Here is a 17646-nt window from a genome sequence, read left to right on the forward strand (position 1 = left end):
TTTATATCTGTGAGCAGTAGTGTAAAGTTGCCAATTTGCAGAAAAACAACTTGTTTTTTATTTTTTTCACTCTCCTTGGCCAATTCAGTCTGCCAAGAGGTCCCAAGCTCTGCTCCCTGGGGCAAGCCACTCCACCCAGCAGACACCCACCACCCTGCACCCAGATATCCCTTGCAATTGTTGCTCAGAAGGTTACAACAATTGTACATAAAGGTTTCAGGCACCTTTGCAGCTGGCAAAGTGCTTTAAAATTGATCTCTGCTTCTGCCCACTAGGAGGAAAGGTATCAAACTGGCCTCTAGGAACCAAGGGCAGCATGGGCAAGGATGAAGTCATCTGCGCAATACTGTGTTCATTAATTTCAAAGAGGTTTTCCTGTACCTGTTCCAGCCCAAATGCACTGCTTCAAAACCACCAAAGCAAATGTCAAAACGAAAGCTAGTAGCTCAGGAATCCTTTTACTGAGCCTAGTTATTTTGCTCTTAAATGTTTAGACTATATCCCCTGTCCCTCTACATCATCTCTAGAAGGACAATCATCACTGGAGCCTTGTTTTGGCAACAGAGTGTACAGGATGGATATGCAGACTGCCTTTGCACAACAGGGACACTAACAAAGGAATTAAGAAGCCACACAGCAGGCCATCCAGCCTCAGACACTAATGTTGCAATCACGAGCACCAAACATTAGGTAATCCTAATATACGTGACAGAATTCATTCCAAGCACAGAAGTGAAAAAAGTTCAAAGGTCCCTCAGTTCAAACTTTATTCTTCTGCAGGCACACATATCGTTGCCCAAGTTTGGGACATGAAGTGCATCAAGCATGATGGCCTTATGTCCTCAAAGGGCTGGGAGAACTGCTGCCAGCACTAAAGGATTTAACTTGGCCCCCATAGTCAATGTTTTTTAATCTACATGATACCATGGAAAACAAAAAAACCCATCTGCCTGAGCATTTAATAAAGAAAGCATTTTCTTCAAAACAGCTTGCTTAAACACTGGCAGCAGAGATTATTCTCCTTTTGAGTGCTGATATACAGAACAGTAACCTTATCAGAGCAACCTGATGGAATTTGTCTTTGCAGGGTGAGCAAGCAAGAGGGACAGAAGTCACTGGGGATTTAATCACATGCAATTAATACTCAGAAGCGTCTAATGGCAAAAGAGGGAGAAGACCATGGACACCGAGTGTCACAGCTCTCACTGAGGGTGTTGCTCTCTACATATGTGAGTTGTTTCCAAGCCAGCCACATTACTCTGCACTTTATCCCTTGAAAGCCACATGTGTCTTCAGAGCACAGGCAAAGCAGGAAGAGGGATATAGATGGCAATTTGAGGCTTTGTGTATCTGCAGCAGCATGAAGCACTATTCAAGAGGGCAAGGCTAGAGAGAGCTAAGATACCTCCCAAGCTCTGTAGAAGTTGATTAGCAAAGATTCCCAGTCAGAAAAACAACCAAGCAACCTCTGACAATTAAGCAAGGAAAGTTACCGTGATGTTCAAACAGCAGTTGAGTCTTATATATGGTCAACTAGGCATCTTCCCGTCATCAACAGTAAATGCTGTAAACTAGTCTGAGCAGCCCTAAAATAGATAAGGGTTACTGTAAACTGAAGAGCAGTCTGAAAAAAACCTTATCTCCACTAAACAGAGTCAAGTGGACATCAGTTAATACCACTCATATGACTATGGGCCACCATGTTTGTTTTCATTAAGTGCAGTTTACATTTCAGGTATTTTATAATAAACTTGACAAATTTAATCTTCCTGTTTGTGACCATTTAAAAATTATGCAGTATGAAATCATCCAAATCAGTTCATGCATAAGAATCTGGCCACACTATGCCTTGTTTAAGCTAGTCTGTTACAGGCACTGGTATCACGAGGCGCTTTGCGTACCAAGTTAATGAATTTCTCTGACATAGTTCCACAGTATCACAACTGAGGTTTTATAGAAGTTCCTGCCCTTTAAAAAAACAAACCAGATGACTTTTGACAGTTCAGTAACATCCAAGTAAACAGTTGGAGTTGGAAGTGTCAGAAGTTGAAGACACCCAACTACTTGGGACTCTCTGGATTTCCTTAACCTCTAGTTACACATAATAATCTCAATTTGCAACTAAAAGTTAATAACCTGACACAAAGGAAGCTTGAAAGCTTAACCTTTAAATAATGTAACATTTCAAATCAGTAAGGGTCAGGTACCAAAGCATTAAATTAAATAACATTAGGGAACTGAAACTATGCTGCCTGGTGGCCTCTAGTTCACAGATGTCCTGTGAACCACCATCTCAGACCTCATCAAGCACAGCACACTGGCAGTATTCAATTTAATTAATCTGTTTGTTTCTAACCACTATGCTTTTATTTCCTGTTTCTAACCACTATGCTTTTATTTCCTTTCAGTCCCCTTTGTAAGCTACTCCACACCACTTTATTGAAGGCTCTAGATGAAAATAAGATCTGGCATCTAGGAAAAAAACCCAACAGTGGGATTTTAGGAGCATAACAGTGACTTTCAAAGCTGAAAACCATGAAGGGATTAAAGTTTTAGCCAATTTTAAGTTTAGACTTATGCTGTGTGCTAATCACTCTGATTAGGAAACTGAAATGTTTTAGCCCGTAACTGGAGCCCTGTGTCAAGTAACAGGTGAGTGAAGCCACACAGAGACAATCGCGAGGACAGACAGCAGCGATCAACACAGGTGCAGGACCATGGCATCTCCCACAGCCCCACTTTGGCATACCCATGCCATTAGAGAGACAAGATCCCCAGGCCCGTCTCCCATCCTTTTCTGGCAGTTTCTTGCTTGTGTGACTGGCACCAGTGCCTCTCACAGGCAGAGCTATTCAGCCACAGCAGCTTCAGGCTGTTGCACATGGCCTTTAACCACTGATCCCTCAGACCAGGAACTGCTTACTCTTCTGGCAGCTTCACATTGATATAAGTATCAAAACAGTGAGCTGGAAGCAACCCTTCTGTCTCCTTCACAGATGTTGAGCAAGAAAGCTGTTGCAAGGAGGCTTGCACAATCCTCCCGCTGTGGGATGCAATGAAGAATGTTCCTCTGAAAGCTTGAGTCCCCCCATGCTTTGTAGGAGCAGTAACTGTGTGTGGCAAGGGTTGGTGTGCTAGCCAAAGGACATGCCAGTCCCCATCTCCCCTATGCTGGACACCCCTGTGGTCCCCCATAATACAATGAGCAGCTATTCTATTCCTAGCTGGCAGGGAAATTTAGAGCATGCAATGTCTTAGGGCTTTTTTCCCACTGTAGCAAACTCTAATGCTGCATACGCTAGAGCATCATAGCTCCATGAGGGACAGATTACAAACCTTAATGAAGGTTTCTTTAGCATCTGAAAACTACTTCTGGTCATATCTCTGTGAAAAGGAGTTATCCAATAATGTGAGGTGTTTGTAAAGAGATTAAAAACACTAGTGACTCCTGGGACTCTCTGGCTATGAAGAGTGCTGTCATCCCAACATCACTCCTCAAGCAATCACTGCTTGCTGCCAACATGACTGTAAACAGTTCCTGCAGAGCATGATGGTACAGTGCAGAGGAAGGGGAACTCGTGGCTTTCCTGAGAAATCCTATATCTGAGTGGCTGCCTCAGTTTATTTGGAAACATGTTATGCTCATTTGTACTGATGCCAATATTGTCCTTCAGCTTTAAACATCTCTTGGCTGAGGGTGGCAGCACTGCAGGGTGGAAAGAGTGAAAGAGTTCCCAGGGCTTTGTTTTCCTTCACCCCCAAGTGAGATTGTATCCTTCCACTGTCCCAGCACCCTCCTCACATCCTCCCAACATCCTTCTCTGCACCCATCGCACTCCTCCTAACTGACTGCCGACATAAAGGCCTTAAATGAAGATTAAAGGCAATGCACTGGTAGAATCTAACACCTGCCTCACACCTGGGTGACAAACTCGGCTTTGGGGGCAGATTAAATAACAAATACTGCAGAGATGCATTAGGTATTTCATAACATGGAAGAGATGGCTTCTGCTACAAAGATTGCAGTCTAAGCAGACAAGAAACAAGCTATTGTTCCTGTAGCTCACCAGTGTCAGGCCATGCTCCCCACCCCCTCCTATTCTCAATTTGCCATGCTTTAATAGTTCATAGCCTATGCCCAGCTGCAACTGCTTCAAAAAGTGGGTGGTTCTGTGCAAGTTAGAGGCAAAGCCATAAGAGATTAACCCAGAAGGGATAGGTTCACACTATACTCAGATATGAGAAGTGTTATCTGGCTCTCTAGGTTACACTCTTGCTAGTATATAGTGGTTTCTTTTTATATGTTTTGCATTTTCAGGGTCACATTGCAAAGATGAGTAATTAAGTTACAAAACACCACAGATAGGGCTGATGATGTATCTTAATTTATATTTATTCAACAGTTGACACTATATGGGTTACAGCTTCTGAGTACACATCTGACTTGTTTTACCACATATTAAAGTAATTTGCTCATTGCTGTTACAAGTTCTCTTTATAAACCCTGCATCTGAGTGCTTCTGTTTGTTCTGAGGAGAAAAGTATGATTTATGGATATTATTTTGTTCCTATGAGCTCCACAGGCCCTAGGATGAAATTCAGCATTCTAGATCTTCATTGGGACTCCAACTTTACACAGTCGAGAGATTTCAAGCAAGTCTTATTATAGAATTACTCAAATTGAAGCATTTGCATATATTGAACTATTTGGGATTAGATTTGGGTAACAGTCTCTCACAGCCTGCAAGCCTCAGTACCTAGAAAGACATTATGATCTTCCTAAGAGCTGAGCACACTTCTATCCATATTGCAACAGATGGGACTTGTGAGGGAGCATCTAAACACCATCCAGTACCAGAATACTCCGCCCTTCTCAAAATAAGGCCTTTTAAAATCCTTCAGAGTCAGCAAAAAGCAATTCTGCATCAGCAGCTGACTTTATTCAAAGCCTCATCCATCCATGCTCCAGGTTGGTATCTATTACATCAGACAGAAAACACAGTTACCCCTTTCCAAGACAGGTCAGAGTTACACATGACCAAGCTTTTATGAGTTGGATTTTACATACAACTCCATAAACTTCAGTATGTTACATATGGGGGGGAAAAAAAGTGATGTTCTTGAATTGAACCACCTCTGAAAAAGAATTTGACTTTGCCATACTATAAAGCGTCACCATAAAACTCTGCAATGCTTCTACTTCACAGACTACTCACAGAACCCAGTATGTCACAACTTTGTCCAAGATCACAAATGTATCTTAAAATTTAACAGGAATGTGACATACAATACATACAAAATACACATATAATACATATAAAATACATTTAGAGCACTCTAGAACTACAGGAGTAGGAAAAGTACGTCATTAATGTGATGAGATGCACATGAGCTTCCTGAAGGAAGCAAGTCAAAAGCCCACAGCAAGAGTAATCCTTCCTTCCTCTAATAGTGCATTTCCCATGCATCCTGTGGATGTCTGCTTACTGTGTTCACAAATAAAAGGTTCCTCCAAAATTGGCATTCTGCTTTGCTGATTATTTTTCCATTATACTCTATACCTACCAATACACACATACATAAGGTATTACCACTCATTTGCTTTGAACACCAGTGCCTTTACCCACCAAGTCTCCATCGGGGCACCACAATTCAAGATTCTTACCACTTGATTTTTACTACCCATAAGATCAGAATTTCTTAAAGAAGTTGTAAGGGTGGGGAAGTGGTAAGGACAGGAGAAAAAAAAAAAAAAGCAAACCTCACCCCCTCCCCAAACATCTCCAAGGGATGGTTGAAAGTATATGAAACGATTTGTTTCACAGTTTGGTTCTCATGCTGCACTAACTCCTAAGGTTTGCTCTTTCCATTAATTTTTTTAGATCATCTATACAATACTAGCAGACTGGCCTTTCACATCTATGGCACAAAATGAGCTAAGAGAGCTATACTTTTGAAGCTATACTTAGTTCAGACAGGAAGCAGACAGTTAAAGGCTTGGAAAAGCAGTGAATAACCAGTTTTAAAAACAGGGCTTGAAAAGGAAGATCTGCATTGACCAACTTCCAGCTACCAAGACGAAAAAAAACTGTCAGATGAAAAAGATGTATTAAAATTGTGACAATTAACTGAAAGGAAGTAGAGCAAAACCCAAAAGAAACAGAGGAAACGTGATCAGCCACACAAAATAAGCTCAGTAAAAATTGACATACATCCTGCTTTGTACAGATACAACTGTGGAAAATTTCATCAGCACAGGCAGTCCAGCTGTGCATCAGCAAGCTCATTGCTGAGCACCTCTGCACAGAGAACACCCCAATGGACAACAAACCACTGGGTATTATCCAAACACAACACTCTCATGCCAGTTGGGAAGAAAAACAGGTCTGATGCTGTAGCAGTCCTTAGCCAAAGGTAAAATTAAACTTATCTCCCCATACATTCCAGTCAAGCTTGGAAAACTACAAGCTTTACTATTTTCTCTTTACTCCACGTTTGCTGTGCTGGATTAAATGGCAAATAATGGTACTGGTTCTCATGGATGGTTAGTACTAAGTTTAATTATGTCATAATAACACTTTAACGATACATGATCACTTACTGCTGCTCCAACTCTGCAGCCAAAGGGAAACAACAAGGATTACCTCCCACTGAGTGGCCCCAATGAAGTCACCCAGGGCTGTGGAAGTGCCATAGATCAGAAAAAAAAAACCACCCACCACTATTTGATAGAAACACGAGGTTCAATAGCCATTATATTCATAGCCATTGATTTCTCAGAGGCCTAACCCAGATTTCAGTCATCCATAGCAACATGCACCACCAAACCTGAAAACAGGATTGCCTTACTCTCAGCCTTTTCAACACTTCCAGAATGTTTCCTGGGACTTTCCAGCACTAGCAAGTAATTTACTTGCAACTTTTGGGACAGAACTTTTGACATACAGAGGGGTAATTACTTCTTCCTTGACCTCCTCACATAACAGTCCAGGAAAGTTCTTCACTGAGGAGGCTGCAAGGGCATTAGGTAGACTTAAAAATTTACACCTAAAAGCTGAAGCTCAAGAGTATTCTACCTACAAAACCATTTATTAGCAAAACAGTGACAGGACAAAGTGGGCTCTTTATACTTCTGCCTGAGATTTGAGTGACAGATGTAAACAAACCATCAGCTGGAAGTCAAACCTAGTCTCAAGAACCAGCATTTCATCCCTATTAACATCAAGCACCTCCTGCTTTTTGGAAAGTTTTCCTTTCAAGTGGTCAAACCAAAGCAACTAGAGAAAGTCACTCTTACTGCACACTGCCAGGACAGAACTGATCCAGGACATTGGTTTCCTGGGCTGTGCTCTCCCCTGACAGCAAAGTGGCTTTTGCACCTTAAGCTTCCAGCTGTATGTGTGAGGTAAACACTACTGATCCACCATAACTACAACTTGTATTACCTGAGTATCACAGTTTCTAGTTGTCTTCTTTCTAAAGAGTTTCAAGCCAGTTTCATCCCTTCTGTATATTTGTTTACACTCTTTGTCTCTTTTCAGACCATAAATGCAGGAAACATCTCATTACATGTATTTCCCACACTTTGTGCAACAGATTCTCAGGCTCTAATGAGGTTAAATGAAAAGACAGCATTTTCTATGGAAAGGTAGAAGTTTGGCAAAAATCCCTTAAGCTGGTCACAAGAAGACATATGTTGCACTTCAGTCAAACAAATTAATCACTTAGGTTTAAACATCCAAATCAAAGAATTTCTCACAACAGTTTACCATTAATCCCACTTGAACTACAAAAGCAAATTACTCAGTAGTCTTGTAACTGCTCTAAAGGATCAGGCTCCCATGCCAAAGTGTTTCTCAAGACACACTGTAATCTCCCTATGGAACTGTCATAGTGCAAAAAGGAATATTCAAAGAGCGGAGTATCTCCTATTGGAGTAAAGAAAACTGGAGAATCCTGCTGTTTTTACTGAGCATTGATACAAATCTACCCAGATGATCTGTCACAGTTTTAGCATTCCTTTTTTATTTTGTCAAGAACAAAACATCCATTGTACAAGGCAGAAACAGAAAAACTTAAGAGTCTGGGTTTTGGTGGTACAGATGTTGGATCCCAAAACACAGGCAGGCACATGTGGCAGCCCTCCCTCAGCAATAGGAGACAAATAGAATCAGAATGGTAGGGTTGGAAGGGACCTTTAGAGATCATCTAGTCCAACCTCCCTGCAGAAGCAGGTTCATCTAGATCAGGTCACACAGGAACATGTCCAGGCAGGTCTTGAAGACCTCCAAGGAAAGAGACTCCACAACCCTTCTGGGCAGCCTGTGCCAGGGCTCCCTCACCCTCATAGCTTTTTCTTATATTTAAACGGAACTTTGTGTTCCAGCTTCATCCCATTACCCCTTGTCCTGTTGCTAGATATCCTTGAAAAAAGGGATGCCCCAACCTCCTGGCACCCACCCTTTAGATATTTGTAAATGTTAATAAGATCTCCCCTCAGTCTCCTCTTTTCTAGACTAAACAGCCCCAGTTCCTGCAGCCTTTCCTCATATGAAAGATGTTTCAGTCCCCTGATATTGGTGGCCCTGTGCTGGACTCTCTCCAGAAGTTCTCTGTCTCTCTTGAACTGAGGAGCCCAGAACTGGACACAGGACTCCAGATGAGGCCTCACCAGGGCAGAGTAGAGGGGGAGAAGAACCTCCCTTGACCTGCTGGCCACAGCCTTCTTGATGCATCCCAGGATGCCATTGGCTGCCTCTAGCTATTGCCAAATTCTGTGGATACCTGACACTTTGACATCTCTATCCTCATGTCACCTTGGATAAAGTGGTAAATAAACATAGGGAATCGGTACACAGAACCTTCTTCCTAAGGGAAACAAGTTAAAACTTCAGATGGTCAACACCTTCCAAAGCCCTCTCCCCCAGCCTGGTTCAAGGCCAGCCACTATGCAGAGTGCCCATTCTCAAGGGGATAAGCTAATCTCTCACTGATTGTAGAAACTGGTTCAAAATTTTCAAAGTTGAAATCCAGCCCAATCTAGTACCTACTGAACTGCAGTGTAAGAAACTCAGATTCAGATGTTGCAGTCTCCAGTTCTCCAAACCGTTATGCCATGGCATCTGTTCAGTTTATACTGAAAAAACTATGCTCACTCCAAGTAGTCTCTCATTCCTACACTAAAATCTGTTTTCAGTGCATCTGTTTTCCATGTCAAAACATGCAACAGTTCCCTCCTGAACACATTTATGCATTACTCTTCTTCCAGAGCACAGAGCTTCTTAGTACTGCAGGAACTGTACAGACCTTTAAGGAACACTTTACTTTTGCTACATCTCCTCCTGAGTTTCACTGCTTCATCCACAGTCATTAAATTCTTGCTGTGTGCAGGACATTGTACAGCATTAGCTGCCTGCTGTTTACTCTCGTATGTGTGAGAAAAACACCATCATTCTATGTCAAACTACATTAGTCTCTGGTTAAAAGAGCACAGCGTTTTTTAAACAAACATGTTCCCAGAGCCAAGTTCAAAGTGCACCAGCTGAATGCCACTGAAGTTTTGAAGTTATGCCTGTAACAGCCAGGACTAAAAGCAACAAGTCAGGCTTCTTCTCACGTGCTTACCTGAAGCACTCGATAACTTCTGTTTACAGGCTATTTCCCTTGCTTGTCCTAAGAGGTGAGTTTTTCAGCAGCTGTGTATCTTTAACACACTTGGTGACACAGACAAAAAGCCAGAGGAAAACAAAACACCTTGCAGAGAACCAGAACAGAAAGTTTCAGGTTGTTTCGACCTCTTCTGTACTACTACAACTGCATTTTCTTGGTTCAAAATACAGTTCCCATTTAAACAATTGAGGAGAAAAACACGCAAATCACATAGTTTGTAAATACTTCTATCTGATGCCTTAAGGCAATCCTAATCTAGGTACAAGGTGTAAAATCAAGCCCCGTGTTCTTTATAAAACAGCTTGCAAGTTTTATATTATGGAAGACCATAATATAATGGAAAACATTAACCCAAACATCCTCCCTGGTAGAAGTGAGATCACTTCATCAGACCCCGTACGTGGCAGTGCCTCCACTGCAAACATCACCTTGAAGTTGTCAGAACTTGGAAGCACGGTTGGCTCTCGGTGCCTATCACCACATACAAAGACGATAAGCCCACCAAAACTGACTAGTAAAAGCTGAACACCAGTCAAGTCCACCCTCTGCTCCAAATCCAACGCAGAGCTGCGAGAGCAGAGACACACAAGCAACAAGCGCCAGCAGTCAACTTCCCCAGGAAAAATACATGCCTTCGTTTCACAGCTGTTTTCAACCTCAGCCCGAGTCGCTGCTGCCAGGGAGCCCTGGCCATGGCAGCAGTATCCAGCATCTGCCCCCAGCGCTATGAAGGGCTGGGGCACGGCTCGGGACACCCGCCCATTGCTCTGTCCCGCCACCGCACCGCCGAGAGCCGCCGGAGCCTCCGCCGGCAAATCCCGGCTCCGGACGACGCGGGGAAAAGAGATCTACCGATAACATGGAAAAGGAGCAGGGTGATGCAAGGCTGAGCCCTCTAAGGGGATGCAAGACTCACGGGAGTGGGTGGATAAGTAGACTGACAGGCAGGCAGGTAGGTAAACAGACAGGTAGATGAATAGGCAAGTAGGTAGGTAAACAAACAGGTAGGTGAATAGGCAAGTAAACGGAGACACCCTCCCTTACCTGCCGCGATCCCGCTGTCCCCACAGCACAACCACACTCCAACCACCGCCCGCTCAGCCGCCGACACAGGGCGGATTTATAGCCCGCGCCCCGCCCGCCGGGAGGCGCTGCCCTGTGCCGCCGCCGCCTGCCCGCAGCCGGGGGCGGGCCGCCACCCTGCCGGGGCTCCGCCCGCACGGCCCCGCGCCCCGCTGCTGCCCCCGGCGCCCGCCGCACACAGCGCCCTCACCCCCGGCGCGCCGTCAGCACGGGGTGCCTGAACGCCAGCGGGGAACCCCGCCACCCCTTCGCCCTGGTGTCTGGGAGAGGCTCGTCTCTGACATCCCCTTCCCGAGCAGGTTTCGCACAATTTGGTGAGGAGTGGCGGGTGTGTGCAGAGGAGTTTTCCCAAGGACAGAAAGAGCGGCAATCTTGAGAAAGGCTGAGCAAACGACTGAGACTAAGGGGTCCCGGCACAAGGGGTCAAAATTGTGCAGACGTATGTACTGCTCTATAAAAATAAGCCAGCCAGATCCTAAATTATAAAATCTCATTAACATGACCGCTGGGAAGGAACTGCAATCACGATAGAAAGAAAACACTGCCTTCTTCACAGGTTTCTGGTGAAGTTCAGAGGGTGCTGCAAGTGCTGTGTGAGTTTCCCAGCAAACAGCTCTTTGGCAAGAAGCGCAGCTAATCGTTTATTCCAAAAAGAGGCCCTTGCCTGCTGAGTAAAGAATATCTCTATATACACAGTTCTGTGTATCCACCCGCTAAGGGGAGGGTTAAACTCTGAAAGCCTGAGCTACTTTTCCTATGACTTTTCTGTAAAGTGCACTTACTCCGTGTGTATGATTTCTCTTAACAACTTCATTTTTATGGCAGGTTACTGTGACCCAAACTGATCAAATCCACAGCATATTATCATTCTCCCCCATGCAGTGTCCTGAAGAGGAAATAAGAAACTCCTGAAATTCTGAAACTCTACTAAACCCCCTGACTGTTTTCTCTCCTGTACAATAAGCTTATTAAGCCCAGTCTGTAAAAGCTTGAGCTGTTCAAATGCATATTAGCTTCTCTCCTCCTAACCCAGCTTCTGCACCTGGGGCGGAAAGTGCGGCCTTCGAAAGAGAACCCTGAATGCCTGGTTCCCTTTTCACCACAAAATGACAGGAGACCATGTTGTATAGCAATAACTCTGAAGTATTACTAAGTGTGAAATTAAGGAAATTTCTTAGCATGTTTTCTTTATCTTTGGTTAGTTCATGTCTTCAAAGATGAAAAGTATTTCTAGAAGAACACAAGAGAAACCTTTGTCATTCTAAGACAGTGCTGTTCTTGTTCCTTTAATCATAAAAGGAAGGTCTAACATTTTTCATACTCATTTTAAACCATGAGGCCAGGAAAGCAATGAAGCTATCACAGAGAACCACGAGTTTGCTTTGTTTGTTATGGAAGATCTGTCTGTCTCTGTGTACTAAAGTTATGGAACAAGTGCAAATGCTAGAACAAGAAGATGGGCTTGACTAATTTAGCAACAGATTAATCCTTCCTTCATCTGACCGTGAAACAAAATCCTAGCTCAGAAAAATGCAATCCTTCACAAAACAGATCTGGGTCAGTGTCTGAAGTGTGTGATTTGGCCCATCCTCAAGCAGTTTTTCAGTCTGCTGTGCTTGGCTGCCTTTTTGGGGAAGGGGCTGAAAGCTCCAGAGTTTCAAATGGAATGAACTGTTCCCTATGCACTAAATGCAGACTTTTGCAGTTAAAAAAACCAAGCATTGAGTTCGAAATGAACTGGAGAACTGGAATGAAGTGTTCTCTTTTGCTTTGACCTTTGCACTTTGTTTGTTATTTAGATCAGATGTGGTGTTGGACCCTCAAAAATGTTGGAGATAGGCAGGTAGAAGTCCCCAGGAGTCAATCATTGCTAGTCCATATGAGAAGGAGAGCTTGAGAATGTGTGCGTCCAAACTGAATCTTCACTAGCTCAAGCATTCTTCCCAGCTATTTTGATAGTTATGACTCAGAGTAACACGGTGATTTACAATGTCTTTTGAGGGTGATTGGTGGATTGCAAAGGAAAATGAAGTCATTCCAGAAATCTAAGTTAGGAAGTATTTTACTATGTGAAGATGTAACTGCTAAAGTTTGTACTCAAAGAGCCAAAGCCTGCCGTGTGCCAGAAAGGAGCACAGCTAAAAGCTTGGGGAACATCATTCCCCTCTGCTTGAAAAAGTCTGCTTAGAAGATAGATATGGAAAGCAGGAATTTCAAGGCTTAGCTTGCCAGGGTGGCACTGCTGACAATGAAACAGCCACAGCCTCAGTGAGTTTTCACCCCATGCTGGGCTGCACCACTCATACCGTATTCCCATAACAGCTTGAGTGGCTCATGTACCGGTATCTGTACGTGTGCAGACGTGTGTACTTTAAGAACCATTGTGCTAGGGAGGCGAGACAAGCTGCCACCCACATGGGCCCACTTAAAACCTAATGAGCACTTCTACTGTAAATATTATTTCATTTAATAAACCAGCTTCATGCAGCTGGCATGCACTTGTCTTTTTCAAAAGAGCATCTCTATAGGAGTTGGCTGCCCAGCCACAGATGTCCAATCCTGTACCAGTGAACAGACTATTTCAACTCACCTGAAAGCACAATCCTTCTCCAGTGCTGGCTATGGCTTTCCCTTGAGATTACAGCCTAGGCCTCTGAAATTTTTGAGAGTAAAAAAGTCCTTGATTTACTCTTTTATCTTCTTCTTTTACCAAGCTGGGTTATTGTAGATACATGCACACACAAAGACACATTAGCACAAAGAAAGGAAGTGACATCCTTCCATACTAGAGAAAGAATAATTGTATGTGCTGAGCAGAAACCTGCTTATGTGTTCCAATGCATTGCAGTAACAATATTTCAACATTTAAATAGCACTTTAAAGCCATTAACTAATCAATGCTTACAAGGCTTCAGGGAAAAGAACCATCAGACTAGAGACTTGGTTCAAAGTCCACTGAAGGGTAGCAATTCTATCTATTTTGATGCTATGGAAATAGATTTTAATTATTAGACTATTCTTCTTCCTTTGACATTATGTTTCTTGCCATGCCAGTGTTAACACAGGAAATTTCAGTGATTGTGCTGCAGCAGCAGCAGCAAAGAAGGAGAAAGAGTTATTAAAGTAGGAGAATAGCATGTTTTTTAACTAAAAATATTGTACATTTCTTTAGAAAGATCCCTGCGCTCGGTTTGCATTTAAGCAGTGGTAATATTATTAGTCACTGCAAAAGCAACTGGGTGTTCCCTTGTTCTCACTGACAATACAGCAGGGATAATTTTGGATTAAGCTACATGTTCTATTAAAAAGATACTTGATGTTTGCTGATTCATGTCAAAAGAATTCCCTGTGTGACCCATCAAACATCACACCCTATCCACTGGGAATTTAATTCTACTACAGCCTTTTGTTGTTGCCTTCAGATCCCTTGATGATGCTGACATATAGCCATATGGATCAATAGTCCTTCCAAAAATTATCCAATGCAGCTTTGAACCAAGGACACTGACCTCAAAAAAAAACCCCATAAATAAATAACACCATGGCTTGCAGATTCACATGCCCTTGTCAGAGGTTTGCTTGCTATTATTCATATCCCCACATAAGTACTTATTTCCACTTTGGAAACTGCTTTTGGCAGGTTTTCCTGGTTCAACAAAAGCATAGATGTGGGGTGAGTCATTTAGCTGGTCTTGCAGTACAAACTTCCTAACATTTTCTCAGGAAATAAACTTTTTGTATATATTGTAGAGAATCAGAGTTTATCTGTAGGCTCATTCGATGAATGGAGGGAATGGGGGTGTGGCTTATTTTGTTTTGCTTTCAATAGGTATGTCCCTTCAGGTTTTCAGTGTGAAGTGTTATTAAAGAGAACAGGAAATTCTGCTAATTGAGATGGAATTTGTGAGTGAAAATCACAGCAGGACTCAGCTGCTGAGAGACAAGGCTGCCCAGCCCCACTTTCGCCACTCAGGCTTTCCGTCCAATACATGTGGACTGCCAGTTACCTAAGGATTGGGTTTCTGGTATGTCAACACCATGAGTGGTAAATACTAAAACTAGCCAAGACAAAAAGCCAAGAGAGACAAGGACTGAAATAGATTTTATGTTTATTTCCACATAAGGTTTTTGACCGAGTTCTCTCTGGGCCACGAACACCTGTGGTCAGTGAGTGCTGTCTCTAGTACTGCCCCACACACCATAACCCACAGATAATGCAGACAACTCTCTTATGAGGAAAGGCTGTGAGACCTGTGGCTGTTTAGCCTAGAGAAGACATGACTGAGGGAGGACCTCATTGACACTTACAAGTACCTAAAGGGTGGATGTCAAGAGGATGGAGCAACACTTTTTTCTGTTGTCTCCAGTGACAGGATGAGAAGTAACAGGCATAAGCTGGAACACAAAAGGTTCTGCTTAAACACAAGGAAAAACTTCTTTCTGGTGAGGGTGAGAAAGCCCTGGCACAGGCTGCTCAGGGAGGGTGTGGAGTCTCCTCTGGAGGTTTACCAAACCCACCTGGATGTGTTCCTGTGTGACCTGATCTAGGTGTACCTACTTTGGCAGAGGAGTGGACTAGATTATCTCTGGAGATCCCTTCCAACCCCTACCGTTCTGTGATTCTATGATCTGAGAGGCTTGTTTTCAAATACAATGCAGTTGCATTTGAGCACAGCTCTTCTGCTTACCAGGAAAAAGTCATAACCAATCTACAGGGCAGTTATATGCCCATTACACAGTATTTTGCTTGCAATTTCTTCTGTTGGAGCTAATGCATTTTGTAAAAATAATGAAAATTCTTCAACCCAGACAGGAAAAAGGAAGAATTTGGTTCTGCAGCTCACAGATGTCATTGTGAAGGCAGGGAAATAGTTTCATATTCCTGATGCAGTTAGAAAGGGAATTGGGACTTGCTGCATACTTCCATTCCTGCCCCAAACAGAAAAGGCTGAAATGGCAATATCTGGACAAAACCTGCCTCTCACACCAAGAACTCCCAAAGAGAGCCTCCTTTTTCAAAGCTATCTTTTGTGCAAAGATTAAGACAACAGGGACTGTCTGAAACTCACACAAGATACAAAAAAAAGGGAAGAAATCCCAGCTGATGTTTCAGCAAGGATCTAGAGCAACCCCTTTTCCCATGATGACCGTGGTTTCACACACGTCAAGTGATAAAGAAACGTGCTTCCTGATTTTGTGTCACCTCAACAAGAGGTTTAAAAGTCTCAGTGGTATCTATGTTTTAGACTAAAGAGATTCAAGTGAATTCAACTTGCACATTCTCCACAAAGTGTAATACAAGGCTGCTAAAGATCTGTCCTGATGTAGTCTTAATTTGCTAACTCAGATGGAGTTCTTGTTTTACTTCTTTTCCGCCTGCTTACCACCACAGCCCGTGCACATCCCTGTACCTGCTGATGGCCCCGGTAGGACATGTGTGGCGATCAAACACCTGCCCTCTTGTTTGGCCAGTAATCTGTGCAGAAAGCTGTTTGGGGCTTCTGGAAGAGCAAAGAATTGCTCTTATGGGTATCTGATAGCTGCTTGCATGAGTTTATTTAGTTCTTCTGGGGGTATATTGCGGTCTTCAGATCCATCCAATGCTAAACACACCTGTGCATGCTAGTATGTACAATCATACAGAGCTTGTTTCTTTAGGGATCTACATTAAACATTTGGATAAACACAATAAGTTCCCTTACAGACACAGCTTTACTGAGCTGGCATGAGATATTATTCTTTTATTATTCATGTTGAGTCTTTTCATTGACAACTATGAGCAGGTAAGGAAGCAGAGAAACCTGCTTTAACTGAGAACTAAAATCAGTGTTGTAACCCTACACAGCAGTCAGAGGCAGGAGAAAGGAAATGCTGAAAGGTTGTAAATGAGGAGAGATTTTTCCTAAACTCCCTCAGAGGTAGATGACCTTCTCTATTCCATTCCAAATAGGAAACTTTACATTTATCATACAGGGTTTACTCTGGCTAAAGTAAACCAGTTATGAAGTACTGCCTTTGTCATCAAAAACCACCTTTTGACATTTCTTCTTGAATTTCTCTTTCTGAAATGCCCTATAAGAAGACAAGCTACACAGGTCACTAGTTCAGTTTTTGAAGCATTGGATGAGCAGAGAATTTTAAAGAGCCCAACTGATGCCCAGAGTTGACCATCTACAACTTCTTGCATCTGTAATTCACCCTCAGCCCTCATGTCTGATGCTTTAGTGTGCCAGGACTTTCCATCCTCATTCACTAAATGAGGAGAATCCGATCATCCATTGCAACTGCTGTCATCTGCTGCAAATGCAATGGCAAGTTTAAATGAGTACTTTTAAATTGTAACTGTCTTTTCATAAAATCTGCTTTCACATACTAGAAAATGGGGATTCTTTATACTTGAGTATGACAAGAAAAACCTTACTCATATCCACCCTAGAAGCACAGCATTAGGGACATCCAAATAGAACTCATTTGGAGTTCGCACAAGCAACCTGAAGGAGACTTTAAGTGATTTATCTAGAACAGCCTTTGCAGCAACTTATTCTTTAACAGAAAGGTGTGACCAGGGAGGTGTTGGAAGTGAGTATGTGGCCTAAGACTTTATAGGAATTGGAAGCCACCAGAAAATCTACTGATTCCATAAACTTTGGTGGAGGTAATATCAGCATACATGCCTGCAACCCCTGCATATCCAGGGCAGAAGACATCAAATATAATGTGATGTGGTTTTGATTCTCTGTGGTCATTATTTGGCTGAGCAAAACTGCTCCAAACCTGAAGTACAAGTGCTCCCTTTAGTCCTTATCTTTACTTACTATATTTTTAAACAAATTTCTCTACTAGTTAGAAATCTGGAAAACACTTCCTTTGTCCTCATCTCTTCCTCCCACTTGG

At 42.8% G+C, this 17646-nt stretch overlaps 1 protein-coding gene across 2 annotated transcripts in view; it reads right to left on the reverse strand.

Moving 5' to 3' along the window:
• The window catches only part of NDRG1 (N-myc downstream regulated 1), a 39687-nt gene extending 28871 nt beyond the window's left edge, over positions 1-10816 (reverse strand). The window contains exon 1 of one of the 2 annotated variants that reach the window (XM_061994510.1): positions 10714-10816. The gene's annotated coding sequence lies outside the window, so the exon portion shown is untranslated. Of the gene's footprint in view, positions 1-1493; positions 1581-10713 lie in introns of those variants that run through there. The other variant, XM_061994509.1, reaches the window with a different exon arrangement.
• Positions 10817-17646: the final 6830 nt, after the last annotated feature.

The sequence above is a fragment of the Colius striatus genome, chromosome 4, assembly GCF_028858725.1.
Source record: "Colius striatus isolate bColStr4 chromosome 4, bColStr4.1.hap1, whole genome shotgun sequence".
In the NCBI taxonomy this organism is placed as follows: domain Eukaryota; kingdom Metazoa; phylum Chordata; class Aves; order Coliiformes; family Coliidae; genus Colius; species Colius striatus.